Source organism: Sinohyriopsis cumingii, chromosome 2 (assembly GCF_028554795.1).
Source record: "Sinohyriopsis cumingii isolate HCF-2022 chromosome 2, ASM2855479v2, whole genome shotgun sequence".
NCBI classification, from domain to species: Eukaryota; Metazoa; Mollusca; class Bivalvia; order Unionida; family Unionidae; genus Sinohyriopsis; species Sinohyriopsis cumingii.
In genome coordinates this window covers 120,461,771-120,478,030 of record NC_142962.1, presented here as the reverse complement: position 1 = coordinate 120,478,030, position 16,260 = coordinate 120,461,771, and the positions used below count along the sequence as shown (strand labels likewise).

At 36.0% G+C, this 16,260-nt stretch overlaps 1 protein-coding gene across 2 annotated transcripts in view; it reads right to left on the bottom strand.

The window, feature by feature from the left end:
- The window catches only part of LOC149805704 (apoptosis-resistant E3 ubiquitin protein ligase 1-like), a 109,235-nt gene that overhangs the window by 66,074 nt on the left and 26,901 nt on the right, over positions 1–16,260 (bottom strand). The window lies entirely within an intron of this gene.

Sequence of the window (16,260 nt, the reverse complement as noted above, 5' to 3'; positions counted from 1 at the left end):
CCTGGCTCCTGGCCAATAAGTAAAGTCCTGCACAACACTCCTCAAGCCTAGGTCATGGACAGAGTTGATGATCCCCAATGTGCACTTTATATAAATCAACTTAAAGGATATACAAGATTTTAAGTCTCTGTTTTGAACAGGGTAAAACTTGCTTGAACCTACCTTGAATTACCTAGAATATCAGGTTTGACTGCAAGTCACTTGGACGTGAGATGATTTTTCAAAGCATAATCATGCTAGTATAGTCTTGAATTACTTTGAACAACTGGTCTTACTGAGGGTCCCTTGTACTTATTGTTGTCAATCATAGTACATTTACACAAAAATAATCTTGTGCACGTTGAATATCAGGTCTTGTTGTAAGGCCTTTGGACTTGAGTTGACCTATCATATATGTAGTACAATCACACCTCAATAGTCTTTTGCACACTGAATTTCAGGCCTTGTTGTAAGGCCTTTGGACTTGAATTGACATATCATACATGTAGCACAATCATGCCTCAATACAGTCTTTTGCACACTGAATATCAAGCCTTGTTGTAAGGCCTTTGGACTTGAGTTGACCTATCATACATATTGTAAAGTATTTGGGCTTGAGTTGAGCTATCATACAGGTAGCACAATCCCACCTAAATACAGTCTTGTCCATTTTGAATATCAGGCTTTGTTTTTTAAGTCTCTTGAAAAAGCCGAGTCGATTCATCATAGTACAAAATAAGCCGAGTAAACAGTCATTTGGACACTGAATATCAGACCTCATTGTAAGGCCTCTGGACCAGAGTTGACCTTTCATACATGTATTACAATCACAATTAAATACTGTCTTCTGCACATTTAATACAACTGGAGACTAAATTTGTCTTGATCTTATTTTATAGTTCTATTAAGGGGTACATGAAGGAGTTTAACCATTTTATGGTTACTTCCTCCTTTGTTATGTTGTTGCAAAAATCATTAATTTTAACTAAAAGTCGAGTTTTCCCTCCATCTGTCCGAGAACTCATTTTCTAAGGCTTACATGGCTGACCCATTATTCCTGGATGACATGCCTTTAGAAACAATTTCTCAGCACTTATCTTGTCGATTTTATTTGAAAACCTATACACAAATTAGAAAAGAAATCTTTTCACCTTTGGTATGTACCATATATACTCCCTTACAAGACAAGTCCAACTTCAAACTGCACAGACCCAGATCTGCCATCACATTATGCACAGGCAGATTGGGGTCCATGCAGTTTCTTATGAATAATGAGTACAACATGCAACACAGACCCTGATCTGCTGGCACATTATGGCATGGCAGATCAGGATTTTGGTTGCTTGCAGTTTGACATTACTTATAGGTGAGTACAGATGGTACTTAAACAGAAATATTGAAGAACGATAGTGTGAAATATCCCCAAACAGTTTTTTATCCTGGTTCTCTAAAAACTGCCTATATCCATGCATTTAGCTGTATCAAACCAAAGTATACAAATCTATAACCATTAATCACATGTATCTGGGAGAAGGGGAACCAGACTGTTTATACAGGAACATTTAGCCATAAGTTACAGGTCTTTACTGATTGAAAAAATAGAGACAGTATTTGCTCTTAATATTTTTGTAAGCAAATGACATTTTCAATATGCCATTAGAAGACATAAATGTATTCTAAAATTGTGACAAAAATATAGATTTGACAGTGATCTACATCAAAATTATAGTACTGTAGAGTAAAACCTGTCTTGAAAGACCACTGCTATGAGAGACCACTTGCTCTGATAGGCCAGATTCTCAATACAAAGATTTATTGATTACAAAGTGTTATGACCTGTTATGAGAGACTCTTATCTTTTATATCAGATGGGGTGGAATTTTTGAGAGAGATTCTACTGTACTTATTTTCTGGGAAGTGAATTAGTGGTAACAGACCTATAATGGCCACCTACACAAAATGACCCATATTTTTGGTAAAAACAGTGTCCAGTTTCACTGCATTACTGAACTGTTCGGCTCTTTGTTCAATAACAATGACGGAGAAGAAAACTGAGAATTCTGCATGATACAGGCTTCAACTGAATTGGGCAGTGATGCAAATGTCAAGGATTTGGTTTCATATGTGCATATACTAAATTTGTTATGATCACTTCAGAGTATAATGTAACTGTAAAATCACTTTTCACGATGGCATGTCAATTTCCATTAATTTCATGGCCACTATAAACCATAAATATTTTTGTAACAGCAAAAATGTGTATATTATCAAATACATGAATTTACTGAGAGAAAAAAACCACATTATTTTCTACTTGGCAAATTTCTGAAAATACAAAAATTGTATGAAATCATATGTACATTCAAAATCATGATGGCAAAATAGCAGTAGTCCAGTTACACATGGGTATATAGTTCTATAATGTTCACACTGATTACAAGCCAGTAAATCAATAGACCAACATATATGATGAACAAACAAAAATAAAATCGTGTTTTCTCAGCAGGTTTCACACGAATGCAGAAAGTGTTTAATTCTTTGAGCATTAAATATGTTTTAGCAGAAAGAAAAAAAAACACAAGAAAATTAAATTAATGTTGCTGAAAATTCAAACAATTTTCAACTAAAACATCATGGTATTGATTATTATGATCTAGTTTGCTAAAGAGCTGAACTCCCTGTAGTGCTGTCTGTGGAATTATTTATTTGCCATAATTTGGGGAAAAAGGTCATATGAAAGCCACTGGCTTTCTTCCAAGCCATATCTGGAAAAATTCCAGCCATGTTGATTTGTGTACAGAATCACAAAGAAAGTGTAACCATCCAACAATGATTATCAACTGTATCTAACAACTGGGCTGTTAAGTCTTGGCATAAAGGCCACATCTGTTTTTTATTGTTTTGTTTTCTCCATTTAGTGACTATAATTGATACATCATCAGTTATCAATACACTAAAGTTTATAAAGTTCTACCAGCACTCCTTTTCTTGAAACTTATTGAGCAAGAAATTAAACTGATACACAGTCTCAAATCTTGTACATTTTTTAACTTTAATTAGAATTACATCGGAATCAAAGAACCTTTTTATTTTTCATAAGTTTGGGTCTTCTACTAGACTGACATTTCAATGATGCACACACCAAGTGTCATTTCTCATTTTTAGGGATTTGAAGCTGCGTCTGAGTAAAAGAAATATTTAATTTCTAGAAACTGAAATGCTAACTGATCTATCACCAGACCAGAGATAACAGTGTCTATTTATTAGCACAACACATCATATCAAATCCAAGCATTTTACATTGACATATACCCAGTGTGAATTAGTGGTAATTTTTTTTAGTATATACTGGCAAATTCATGACAAATGTTGAAGTTATGAAGATCTGAATTTGCATGATATATAGTGGTCACTGACTACATATATAGTGGTCACTGAATACATATATATTGGTCGCTGACTACATTAGAGACGTTAAGTTTGAACTACCAACAAACTTCCAGCACACCTGTAAATCGCATGATGCCTCACACCTTTGTCTACAACTATATTTATTGGTGGTTCATACTACTGACCACATCTGTTTTGAGTCCCCATCCCCACTCCCACCACCATGTAAACTCATTAACCCAGACTGGCACATTTACAAGTCATGACATAATGCCTACTTCCAAGTTCTGTAACACCGACAACATTCAGTGCACACTAAAGTGGCTGGTTTAACAGAAAAGGTGAAAGATGCAGTTCTACAATGAAACAAAGTTATGTAATTTTCTACTCACATTTAAATATAATCCAAAGCAAAACATAATTTTTGTGGACAGATTGTTTTTGGTCAAAAAATTTCGGTTTGGAAATGGAGTTTGACAGAATTTGAAACCTGTTATCCACAGATCTAAAGCAGACTGGTTTGAACTGCACACCACACAGGCAAGATGAACCTATACAAAAAGTGGGATACGTTGGAGATTTGGAGTAAAAGGTGGGCCATAATGTGAAAATTGCGGGTCCAATAGGGAAGAAAAAAGAAGTCAAATTTTCACCTTTTGCACTCTGACACCTTGGTGGAATTTATTTTATAGGACATGTACAAATTCACATCATAACTTCACTTTTCCGTGTCTGATTTCAGCAAAAATTTACTAATATTATGTACCTAAAACTGTTAAAGAAATATACATTTCTAAAAGAAAATATTAAATTTTACTGAAATTGATATCCTAATTATGATCAAGTACATCATAACCTGTATTTACAGTCACATCAAAAACACCACACTAAGGCAAAACTCTAAATTGTGACCTATATTAGTCATGTGGCATTGTGGCAGCAAAATCAGACACTGGGCTATTATGACAAGTGGATGCTTAATATAGGTTTGACAATTTTCTTCTAAAATTTCTCAGTTGTTGTTGTTATACGGTTTAACACAATTTTTCAGCACAAGATAGACTATACATGGTGGCCAGTATAAATGGTGGAGAAAGAACCTGGGAAAACCCCAGAAAGAACCACCAACCCACGAGAGGTTACCAGCAAGCTTTCTCACATACCCACATTTGCCAAGCTGTATTAAAATAATAGCAAAGTAACAAATAAATTACGACAATGACATTTATTTTTTATTATCTATAATGTAGTGTTTACTGTGATGTAAAAAGGGTATAATCATATGATGAAACAAAAAAAACAAAAAAACATAATGAAATAACAAAAATTGGACCAAATTAGAAATTAAAATGCATGAATGAAATTAATATTTAAAATTAACGTAACACTAGTGAAAAATTTGTTGCAATTCACATATTTTTTAAGGAGGTGAAATTTTACATCGTTTAATGCAAATTCAAAGGTGTAACACATATACTCTAACATATATATTTTAACTTTAATTTTTACACATATACTCTAACATATATATTTTAACTTAATTCTTACACATATACTCTAACATATATATTTTAACTTTAATTTTTACACATGCATTCTAACTTGTATTTTTACACATTTACTCTAACTAAAATTTTAACACATGCACTCCAGCTTGCATATTTACACAAAAATTCTTTTTCTTTTACACCTTTATTCTAAATTGTATTCTTTATAAAGTCAATGAACACACTGTAGCTTCAAATCTTGTAAAACACCTGAATAATCATCATGTGTGACATAAAACAAGCTTGTCAAAAAAAAAGACTGAGGTTACCATAGTGGTTGAGGATCTTGCAAGGAAAACTTCTATATACAAAATCAATTAATCAAATACGTAACAGTAGTAAAATTCCTAGGAATGTTCTTTGACAGCCACCTCACATGGAAACAGCACATTGAACAACTCACCAGAATTGTAACAAAGATCTCAATTTACTCAGGAACATCACAGGGACTGACTTGGGATCCAACCAGGAAACCCTCCTCACAATATATAAAAGCCTAATTAGATCAAAACTGGATTACAGTTGCCAAGCATATAACTCGGCTAAGCAACCTGTACTACAAAAACTTGACACTATCCAGAGAAAAGCCTTACTATTATGCACAGGAACACTCCCCTCAACGTCATTAGAAGAACTACAAACACTAACAGGAGAACTACCCTTAAAATTACGTAGGCAAGAATTGCTCCTCCGATACTCCATTCGATTAGATACCCACCCAGACAACCATCCCACCAAAATAGCTATAAATAAGTGTAAAGTTGTCTTCAAACCCAAAATCATACCCATCACACCAAGTGGCAAAGTAATTCTTGAACTAAGAGAAAAGATACCTCTACTAAAAAAAACAGGTAACAAACAATACAGACCAGAACAAATCACCATGGTTACAAAAACCACCAAGGATTAACATTGAAGCTACCAAATTAGGCAATAAAGAAGGACAAGAAAACTTACTAAAACCTGTACTGGTAAACGAAATCAACCAAAAATACCCGGACTATGTTAAAATATATACCGATGGATCAAAAACAAACAACCCACCAAGAACAGCAGCAGCAATAGTCATCCCTGAATTCAATATACAAACGGGATCCAGATTACCTGACTATTGCTCCATTTACACCACTGAATTCTGGGCTATACATGAATCACTACAATGGATCAAAGACAACCAAATACCTAAAGCAGTCATTATAAGCGATTCCCTAAGCGTTATCAAATCGATCCAAAATTGCAATACACACTCTAGGGAACAATTCCTCGACAAAGCATGCCAATTAATCGACGATATCACCACAGCACATCAATTAGTCGAGCTCATGTGGATACCGTCGCACATTGGAATCTCTGGCAACGAAACAGCAGACAAAGTTGCAAAAACCAAACTAGGAGATCAAAACTCTATCAAGCTTAACTATAGCTCTACAGAAGCAATAAGCTTCGCACAAACATATATAGACCAAACATGGCAAGATTTTTGGAACTCCTCCACAAAAGGTAAAAAGCACCATGAAACCCAAAAAAACGTAGATAGGAACATACAGCTACCTAAGGGTACCTATTTAGAACAGAAAACCATAAACAGGATAATAACTGGAAAAACTAAACTAGCAAGCAGTTTTGGAAGGTTTATAGGACCCAAACCAGCAACCATTAACTGCTTTAACTGCCACACCACCGAAGATCTACACCACGTATTCAATATATGCCCAAAATATCAACCCACTCGGAAAATATTTATCAAAAACCAAAAAGAGATTGGATCACCACACACATACCCAGAGTTACTTATGGACTTTAATAAAAATAAACAATCAGCATATAAAAATATAAATCAATTCATAGACTCAGCAGGACTTAGGAACAAAATATAATTACTATCCCCACAAAACCAAAAGACCCAGTAACTAGCTAAATAAATTTAGAAGCCACCACATAAAAACCCATAACATATCATTCAATTTTATAAAATTATTAATAAATAATTCACTTACGAAGCACCTATAAAAAACTAAGGAAACCGCAAAATCGGATGTCCTAGATGTCCTTAATGAACCGAGTAATCAGCTAGGATTCCGGTCCTAGATGTCCTTAACGAACCGTGTAATCGGCTAGGACTCCGGTCTCTTGCTAAATAAAATATAAATAACATTCAATCTCTAAACACATTAATTAATAAATAACTTAAAGAGGTAATATCTAAAAACTTATAAATAACATAACGTAGGAAACACACCCTAAACACCTCGACTAGTAATACCATAATAACCTTGAAAATCTCTCTTCATACATGATTTCTACTAAGAACCTCTATAAACAGCATAGAACATCCCCCCTCCTTTTAGAACATTTTGAAGAAGAAAAAAAAAAAATTCAAAAAAAAAAAAAAAATAACAAAAAAAATCGCAAGAAACACCAGGCAAATGCAACAAGGAACCAGCGATGTAAAGCAAGCAGGACCATTCCCGAGCTCTCCTTCCCACTAATGACAGCCAACCATTCAACTGTAGGGACCTTTATGGACCCACAGATTGAGGCCAAACTATCAGGGTTCCTTGAATCCATAAAAGCCTGGGGGAGGTGGCACCATCCCCTTCCCCAGGAACAACTAGCAGACTGCGGTGCAGTCAGAAAAAAGTGGCACATGCACAATTGTGCGCACACCACTATAATTAAACTCAACAACAACAAAGAAAGGAAAACTTCTAAATCTAAGCAAATATATTTGATACTCCTTGATTTCAGTACTGTCTTTGCTAAAACAAACCATAAAAAAATGTATCCCAAAGCTCCATTTTCAATAAATCAGAAACCCCACTATTAATTGCACTGAAGGTCTTCTAACGATAGGATGCAGAAAGTTGTACTGGAAGGTGAGGATTCATCTGAATTACCTGAGCCTTCTGGGGTTCCACAAAGATCTGTTCTTGGCCCTATACTATTTCTGGCCTTCTTAAATGATCTAGTACAAATGTCTCATAAATCAGACTCTTTGCTGATGACACTGTCATAAATTTAAATATAAATAACGAATCTGATCATCAGACACATCAAAAAGATTTAGATAGGCTTCAGTTTTGGGAAAATGAGTGGAATACAAAATTTAATCCTGGAAAACATCAAGTCCTCAAGGTCGCTACAAGATTAACTCCAACACAAAATACTTCCTCTATAGACAATAGACAAGTTTTGCAAATTGTCAATCATGCAATATATTTAGGTGTTAACACTTCCAATAATCTCTCCTGGAATTCACATACTGATGTTGTTAATTGTTGTTGGGTTTAACGCCATTTTTCAGCACACGATAGGCTATGCATGGCAGCCAGTATTAATGGTGGAGGAAGAACCTGGGAAAACCCCAGAAAGAACCACTGACCCATGAGAAGCTACTGGCAAGCTTTCTCACATACTCACATTGCCGAATCCTAGACTCGAACCCAGGCAGACAGAGATGTGATGGCAGTGATCCGTAATGGAGAGTGCTTTAGACCACTCGGCCACTTGGGGCCCAACGTATTGAAATTACTAATTCAGCAAATCACTCTTTAAGATTCATTAAAGAAATAAAAAAAGATATAAATGAACAATTTAAAGAAATTTCTTCTAAAAATTCAGGAAGATCAAAACTTGCAACACTGTTAAATTGTTTCAAACCCAGATTCTAAATGAAATACATGTATCAGTAAGATATAACCAATTTAGTGAAATGCTTCATGTTGCATTTCAAACGATGAGTCACATCATTCAAGTGTTTTTAAGCTGCTGGGAAGGCTTGGCTGTAGGGCTCTTGAACAGAGATGTTCATAAGCATGTCTAAATCTATTTAAGAAAAAAAAGAAAAAAAACAGCATATTTTTTTAGTACATGGCTCTGTGGCAATACTTGTGTCACAATGCATCTAACTAAACAACACAATTTAAGACATAACTATTCCATGGCATTAAGACAATTCCAATATAACTATATACATCTGTAAATTCTCCCTCTTCAACATCTATTTTGCAATTCTCTTCATACCCACACTGTAAAATAACCTCACTGAGAACATCCAGTCATGCAACAGGGAATTTGAACGTGAAACCAAACATTTGCTGCTGACAATACATGCTATAATTAACTATTACTATAACCATGTATGTCTTTTAACACTAACGATTTTTAATTTCTCATTATATTTGATCTTTCTCATGGGTATAAGTTAGGTGTACATCAGAACTAATACACAAGGTATGTCTTATTAAAGTATTCCGGTTCTACATATATGTAACCTGCAGCATACTGTTTATTAATATTATGCAACATGGCACCAATTAACATGTAACATACAGCACACCACCATTTAACATGTAACATGCAGCACACCACAAATTAACATGTAACATGCAACATATTGCCAATTAACATGTAACATGCAGCATACTGCCAATTAACATGTAACATGCAACATACTGCCAATTAACATGTAACATGCAGCATACTGCCAATTAACATGTAACATGCAGCATACTGCCAATTAACATGTAACATGTAGCATATTGCCAATTAACATGTAACATGCCAAACAGCATCAACTAACTTGCAACATGATGCATACTACCAATTAATCTTTCAAGTATCAATGAACACATACCAAAAGTGTGCCTAAATACTTATAACTCAAATGTACATTTCTTAGAGGTATAATATAGGTATACTTCACATTCACACAAGTACACCTTGCACACTACAATGATTTGTCCCTCAAGTACGTCTTGCACACTACAATGATTTGTACCTCAAGTACACCTTGTACACTACACTGATTATGTACCTTGAATACACCTTACACACTGCATTGATTTTGTACCTCCAATACACCTTGCACACTACTATGATTTGTCCCTCAAGTACACCTTGTACATTACACTGATTATGTACCTTACATACACCTTATACACTGCAATGATTTTGTACCTCTAATACACCTTGCACAGTACAATGATTTTGTACCTCAAGTACACCTTGCACACCATGCTGATTTGTACCTCAAGTACAACTTGCACACTATGCTGATTTGTACTGCAAGTACAACTTACACACTACAATGATTTATACCTCAAGTACACTTGGCACACTACACTGATTTGTACCACAAGTACATCTTGCACACTATATTTTTTTATTGCTCAAATACACCTTGCACATTACACACTGATTTGTACTTCAAGTCTAGATTTAAGCTTTGTTATCAAAAGCATACCTTTAAAGATGTACCTGTCTCAGAGGTATATTTTAGGTATACTTGCTTAGTACCTCTTACATAACTACAGACAAAAGTATTGCATCTAAATAGAACATTAGCCAGTTAATAATATATCTATCGAAAACCTGGTGTTTAAACTTAGTTCTTGTTTGTTGTGACAAGGCCACTCGAATCCACATTAAACAGTCAAGTTGTGCATGGATTACATCATCCACTGCAGACCTTTGGGTATTAGTGTGGATCATTTGGGGTCACATACCACTGTGTGAACAAGGCATGGACATGTGTGGCTTTTTCCTCAATATGTTGTTGTTGTTGTTGTTGTTGTAGGGTTTAACGACATTTTTCAGCACACGATAGGCTATACATGGCGGCCAGTATTAATGGTGGAGGAAGAACCCGGGAAAACCCCGAAAAGAACCACCAACCCACAAGAAGCCACTGGCAAGCTTTCTCAAATACCCACATTGGCTGAATCCGAGACTCGAACCCACGCAGACAGAGGTGAGATGGCAATGATCCGTAACTGAGAGTACTTTAGACCACTTGGCCACTCAGGGCTGTATTCCTCATTATGTGAATCTGGCTCTTTCTATTACCATACATACTCATTTATGTGACAACTCAGACCGCAAACAACAAAGATCCTGATCTGCCATAATGCACCTGCAGAATAGGGTCAAAGTTATTTGTTTTACTGATTATTCCTAATAAATTGCACAGACCCTGAGATCTGCCAGCACATTATGCAACAGCAGATCCGGGTCTGTGCAGTTTTTTTTTTGGAATCAACTTATAGATGAGTATATACTGTAATTGTCTTCACGTGTTCCCATGCCCACGATACATGAGAGGAAAACTATGAACCCTTGAGGACTATACCCAAAGTATAGCTAATACCGTATATCACCAATACATTAAGCTATACTTAAAATATAACTTGAGACTTTTATGTCGGATGTACCTTTTTAGATGCATGTACCATCCAATACAGTCAGTACAATTTTGGCATAAAAATTATACCCAAAATTTAAAATAAATTGCTTCCAAATAACAGACATCTTTGATATATCTTACATATATCTACAACATACAAGGCAGAGTTCAGTCCCTAGTTTGTTTGCAACTTGCATATGCCTAAAACATACCTCTTAAGTGTATCTATCATATACCTTCAGAGTGTACCTCTCACATTGTTTTCAGTAAGGCTGTTTCCACAGTGATACCATTCAAAATTTTCTGAGATACATGCATTTGAGCTGAATGCCACAAGTAAAGCCTTTATGGCTCAAATCTCTCAACACCATGCAAATTTAATTTTTGGAATTAAGGGGTTTTAGGTATAATGGGCTCTTTTTTTTTCTTTACCTAAGAATGAGACATGATCTTATGCTGCTTCCCATGAATATATGTTTATATGTTTCAACAAAAACACTAACAGTCAGTCAATTATTAACATAGATGAATGTGACAATTAAGATTTACATGTTTGCTTCTGCAGGTGTTTACATATTGGATTTTACATTAACTCTGCATGGCATAAGGCTGTTCAAAGAGTACTGACTATTCACTTGCTCTGATTATGTTTCAGTTTAATGTGATTAAATTCAGTGTCTGTGTGTGTGTGATTTGGTTTTTAATGTAGCTTTAACAATTTAGTGTAAAATGTACATTAGGCACCCAGTGCAAACCTATATGCTTGCTTATTAGTCAAGTCATGCTGCAAACAATACACCTTCTGTAGCATAATGTGCATGCAGATCAGGGTCTATGATGTCTGTTTTATTGATTACTCCTAACAAACTGCACAGAGCACAGACTATGTGATGGCAGATCTGGGTCTATGCAGTTTGCAGTTGTACTTGATTTATAAGCAAGTACATAAGGTAATACTTTATAATGTCACTTTCTGGGTTTTGCAGAAGGTAATACAAATTACCCTTTATGTTGTGTATTTCTTGTACCATGATCAACATATTATATGTAATAGCTCTGTCACCATCAATTTTCCACTTTGATATCTTCCAATTTATATTTGTCCAATTTCAACTGAAAATATTTTTTTTTGTTGTTGCATGAAATACTTTTTTAATTTCCTGTCTAATCCATCTTTGTGAAAACAATGTGACAGTGAAGAGCGCCATCTATTCAGAAGATCTCCTGTTTCAATCCATTTTACAAATATCCAGACCAATTCTCAGAAGACACATTAACAAAACAGTTATATTTTGCCTTGTTAGATGATATTTGTATGACAACAATCATTAATCACATAACTTTTTCTATCTGTATGTAAATCAATAATTTCCTAGCTTATAGTGATTGCATACACAGACAGCAATGTCTCTAGCATTTTTCATTAGTGACATCCATTTTGGTGCCAACAATTTTTTATCCTCAGGCATTATAGTATCTTTCTAATACCTGCAAAAATTGTATATGTACTTCAAAAAAATAAGTTACCGTATCTAACCACCTGTAAAGAATACCCTTTTGTCAACAGCGTAAATTCATGTCTAGCATTTGCATATTGGCTGTCATATGAGTGTTAAGCCTATTTGTTTGAGACTATAAGTAGATTTTTTGGGTCAGTTGTTTTTTTGAGATCACAAGTAGATTTGGTTAGTTGTTGTTGATATCACAAGTATATTTGGTTGGTTTGTTGTTCTTTGAGAAGATATATTTCTATTTATTTCTCCAGTCCTTTATATTATGCTTAGGAAATGGGATTTAGGTGTCCTTTCCAAGGACACTGAGACAGTCAATCTCAGGGCTGAACTGGACTTACAGCATTAAAGATTACATATATAATCTCCCTTGTCTCCCACTTTAGTAAAGACACATAATCTCCCTAGTCTCCCCCATTAAGTAAATACTCCTACTAGAGATGATGCATAATCTCCCTAATCTCTCCACTTAAGACTCCCACTAGATATGACACATAATCTCCATAGTCCCCCCACTAAAGACACCTACAAGAGATGACACATAATCTCCTTACTTAAGTAAAGACACCTACTAGAGATGACACATAATCTCCCTAATCTATCCACTTAAACTCCCACTAGATATAACACACAATCTCCACTAGTCTCCCCACTTAAGACACCTACAAGTGATTACACATAATCTCCCTACTTAAGTAAAGACACCTACTAGAGACAACACATAATCTACCTAATCTCTCCACTTAAGACTCCTACTAGATATGATGAATAATCTTGACTAGTCTCCCCAGTTAAGACACCTACAAGAGATGACATATAATCTCCCTACTTAAGAAGTAAAGACACCTCCTAGAGATGACACATAATCTCCACTAGTCTCCACATTTCAGTAGAGACTCCTACTAGAGATGACATAACTGCCCACTTATGTAAAGACTCCTACTAAAGCATCCTATTCTCTATCATTCGCAATTTTTCTACTGCCAAAGTTAGTATCCTATAAATACTGTCGTAGACCAGTAGTTATGGATTCAACATCTTCAGTACCTATATCATGGGAGTTGCCAATGAACAAAAAGGATCTGTGCAAATATCAATATACATGCAAAAAAGCAAACTGATGTATATCTATGCAATGTCCACACAGTAGGGGACAGCCCTTTCACATCATGCTATGATCAACACATGTCCCAGTAGATCCAGTAATCGAGGAACCCCAGTCATGACTATGGTCCCCATTTACTTATATGCAACATTAAATTATACAAGTCAGCTATGATTTTTTATTTTTTCTGTTGTTGTAGAGTTTAACGCCATTTTTCAGCACATGATAGGCTATACATGGCGGCCAGTATTAATGGTGGAGGAAGAACCCGGAAAAAACCCAGAAAGAACCACCAACCCACGAGAAGCTACTGGCAAGCTTTCTCACATACCCAAATTAGCCGAATCCGAGACTCGAACCCACGCAGACAGAGGTGAGATGGCAGTGATCCATAACGGATGGCGCTTTAGACCACTCGGCCACTCCGGGCCCTGGTCAACTATAAAGAAATTGTTTCACACAAGTAGTAATGGATGCTTCATATAATAAAATCAATGATCAATTTTTTTTCCCATAACATATACATGTGCTAATTGACATTACTGAATTTGATTAACTGGTTGTATTTGTTTTTAAAGGCTATTTCAAAATACTTTTGTGTGTTGGTTAGTATGTCTGTTAATCAAACTTGCTTTTTGTGGGTTATAAACTAACCTGAATGTAATACTTACTGGTCAATTTTGTCCTGCTTACCTCCTCCTAGATGAGAGTCCCCTTGTCACAGTTCACAATCTGAACTTCCCATTAAATAGAATATTCTAACATTCTAAAACAGAGAGAATACAGAAATAGTGTGACTTTCACATCATCAACTCATGCAAGATACTCCTCCCTGACTTGGATCAAGGCTATGTTTAGGCCATGAAAGCAGGGCAGGTCATGGGATCATACAATAGTGATAGGTGAGTATTACATTATTAAAATTAGTTTTAGCAAGTCTACCAAGGGTCTTACACACAGTCTGGATACCGACTCCTCAAAGGGCTGGTGCAGAGACCATTCTGTGAGGACTACTTTGCTACTCATGTACAATAATAGTGTTGTCAGAGACCATCACACAATACCTCCTTATCCGGTTGACACCACCAAGAAGGGCTAAAAATAACTGTACTCATTTCCAAATTGTTTATGTCAAGGGTAGCTTCTTCCCAGGACCATGGACCCTGAAGTACTCATTCTGGCCCAAAGTGAGTGCCTCAACCCAAAAGTGATGTTTCTGTGTACAGACAGGAGTGGAAATTAGGTGGCATGCATTGAGACTCTTGCCAGAAACCAGTCCCAATTGTCCCACCAACATAAGTAGTGAAGAAATTTCACTGGAGATAAATATAAGCTGACAAAGGATCTTGTAAGGTTTCCAGTTCACCAGAAGCAGAAACTGGAAAGGACACAAGTGCAGTCTTCCTCCTGGAACCAGATCCACCAGAAATCAGGCTCTTCACATGGGATAGATACAGGTAAGCCGATGAGGTCTTAGCTTGAAGCACCACCAAATGAGCCATGATTCTGTCTGTTCTGTCCTGTCCAGTCGAACACAACCTTGCCGAAGATTGGTGAGCAAACTCATCCCCATACTAACAAAATTGTGTGAAATGATTAGCTTCAACTTCTTGAAATTCTCTAGTTTGAGAAGGAGTCCTAGCCTGATCATCATGGACCAGCAGTGATACAGAACTTGCAGGCGGTCATTGTATATCAACAAGTTATCAAAATACCGGAGACTGGGGATCTCCAGAACCACCAGGTGGGTGGCAACTACTCCCATCAACCTGGTATAAGCTCTAGGAGCAGGGACTAGTCTGAATGGTAAAACTTGAAATTGGAAAACTTTCTGGTCCTAGCAAAATGGAGACATTTTCTGTGAGGAGGAAAAATTGGGGTGTGATAATATGCATCTTGAAGATCAAGCAGTCTCCATCTTGAATGGGGGACCTGGGTGGCCAAGTGGTTTAAGGTGCTTGCCTTTACAAATGACCAACATCACACCTTTGATTTGATTATCAATTTGACCAACATGGGTATGTGAGAAAGCATGCCAGTAGTTTCTTGTTGGTTGGTGATTCTTCTCATTCTTCCTCTACCAAATACATTGGCTGCAGTTTATAGCGCATCATTGGTGCTGAAAAAGTGCTTTAAAAAAACAAAACCAAAACAACCTATTCTGAATAGTTCCTCCTGAAGAAATGTGTTTGAGGCAAAAAGATTAAGGACGAATCTTTCTGTCTTTATGGACACCATGAAAATCCAGAGTAGAAAGCCAGAGACCAGTCATTTATCTTTCTGTCTTTATGGACACCATGAAAATCCAGAGTAGAAAGCAAGAGACTGGTCATTTATCTTTCTGTCTTTATGGACACCATGAAAATCCAGAGTAGAAAGCCAGAGACTGGTCATTTTTCACCCCCTCTACTGTGTCCTTTCACACAATGATGCACACCTCTTCCCTTAATTGAACAAATTTTGATTGCTGAAAAAGAATGGGGGTCTTGCAAGATGAGGATGTTTCTTCAAATAAAGCAAGTATCCATCCTTTAGTATAGAAAG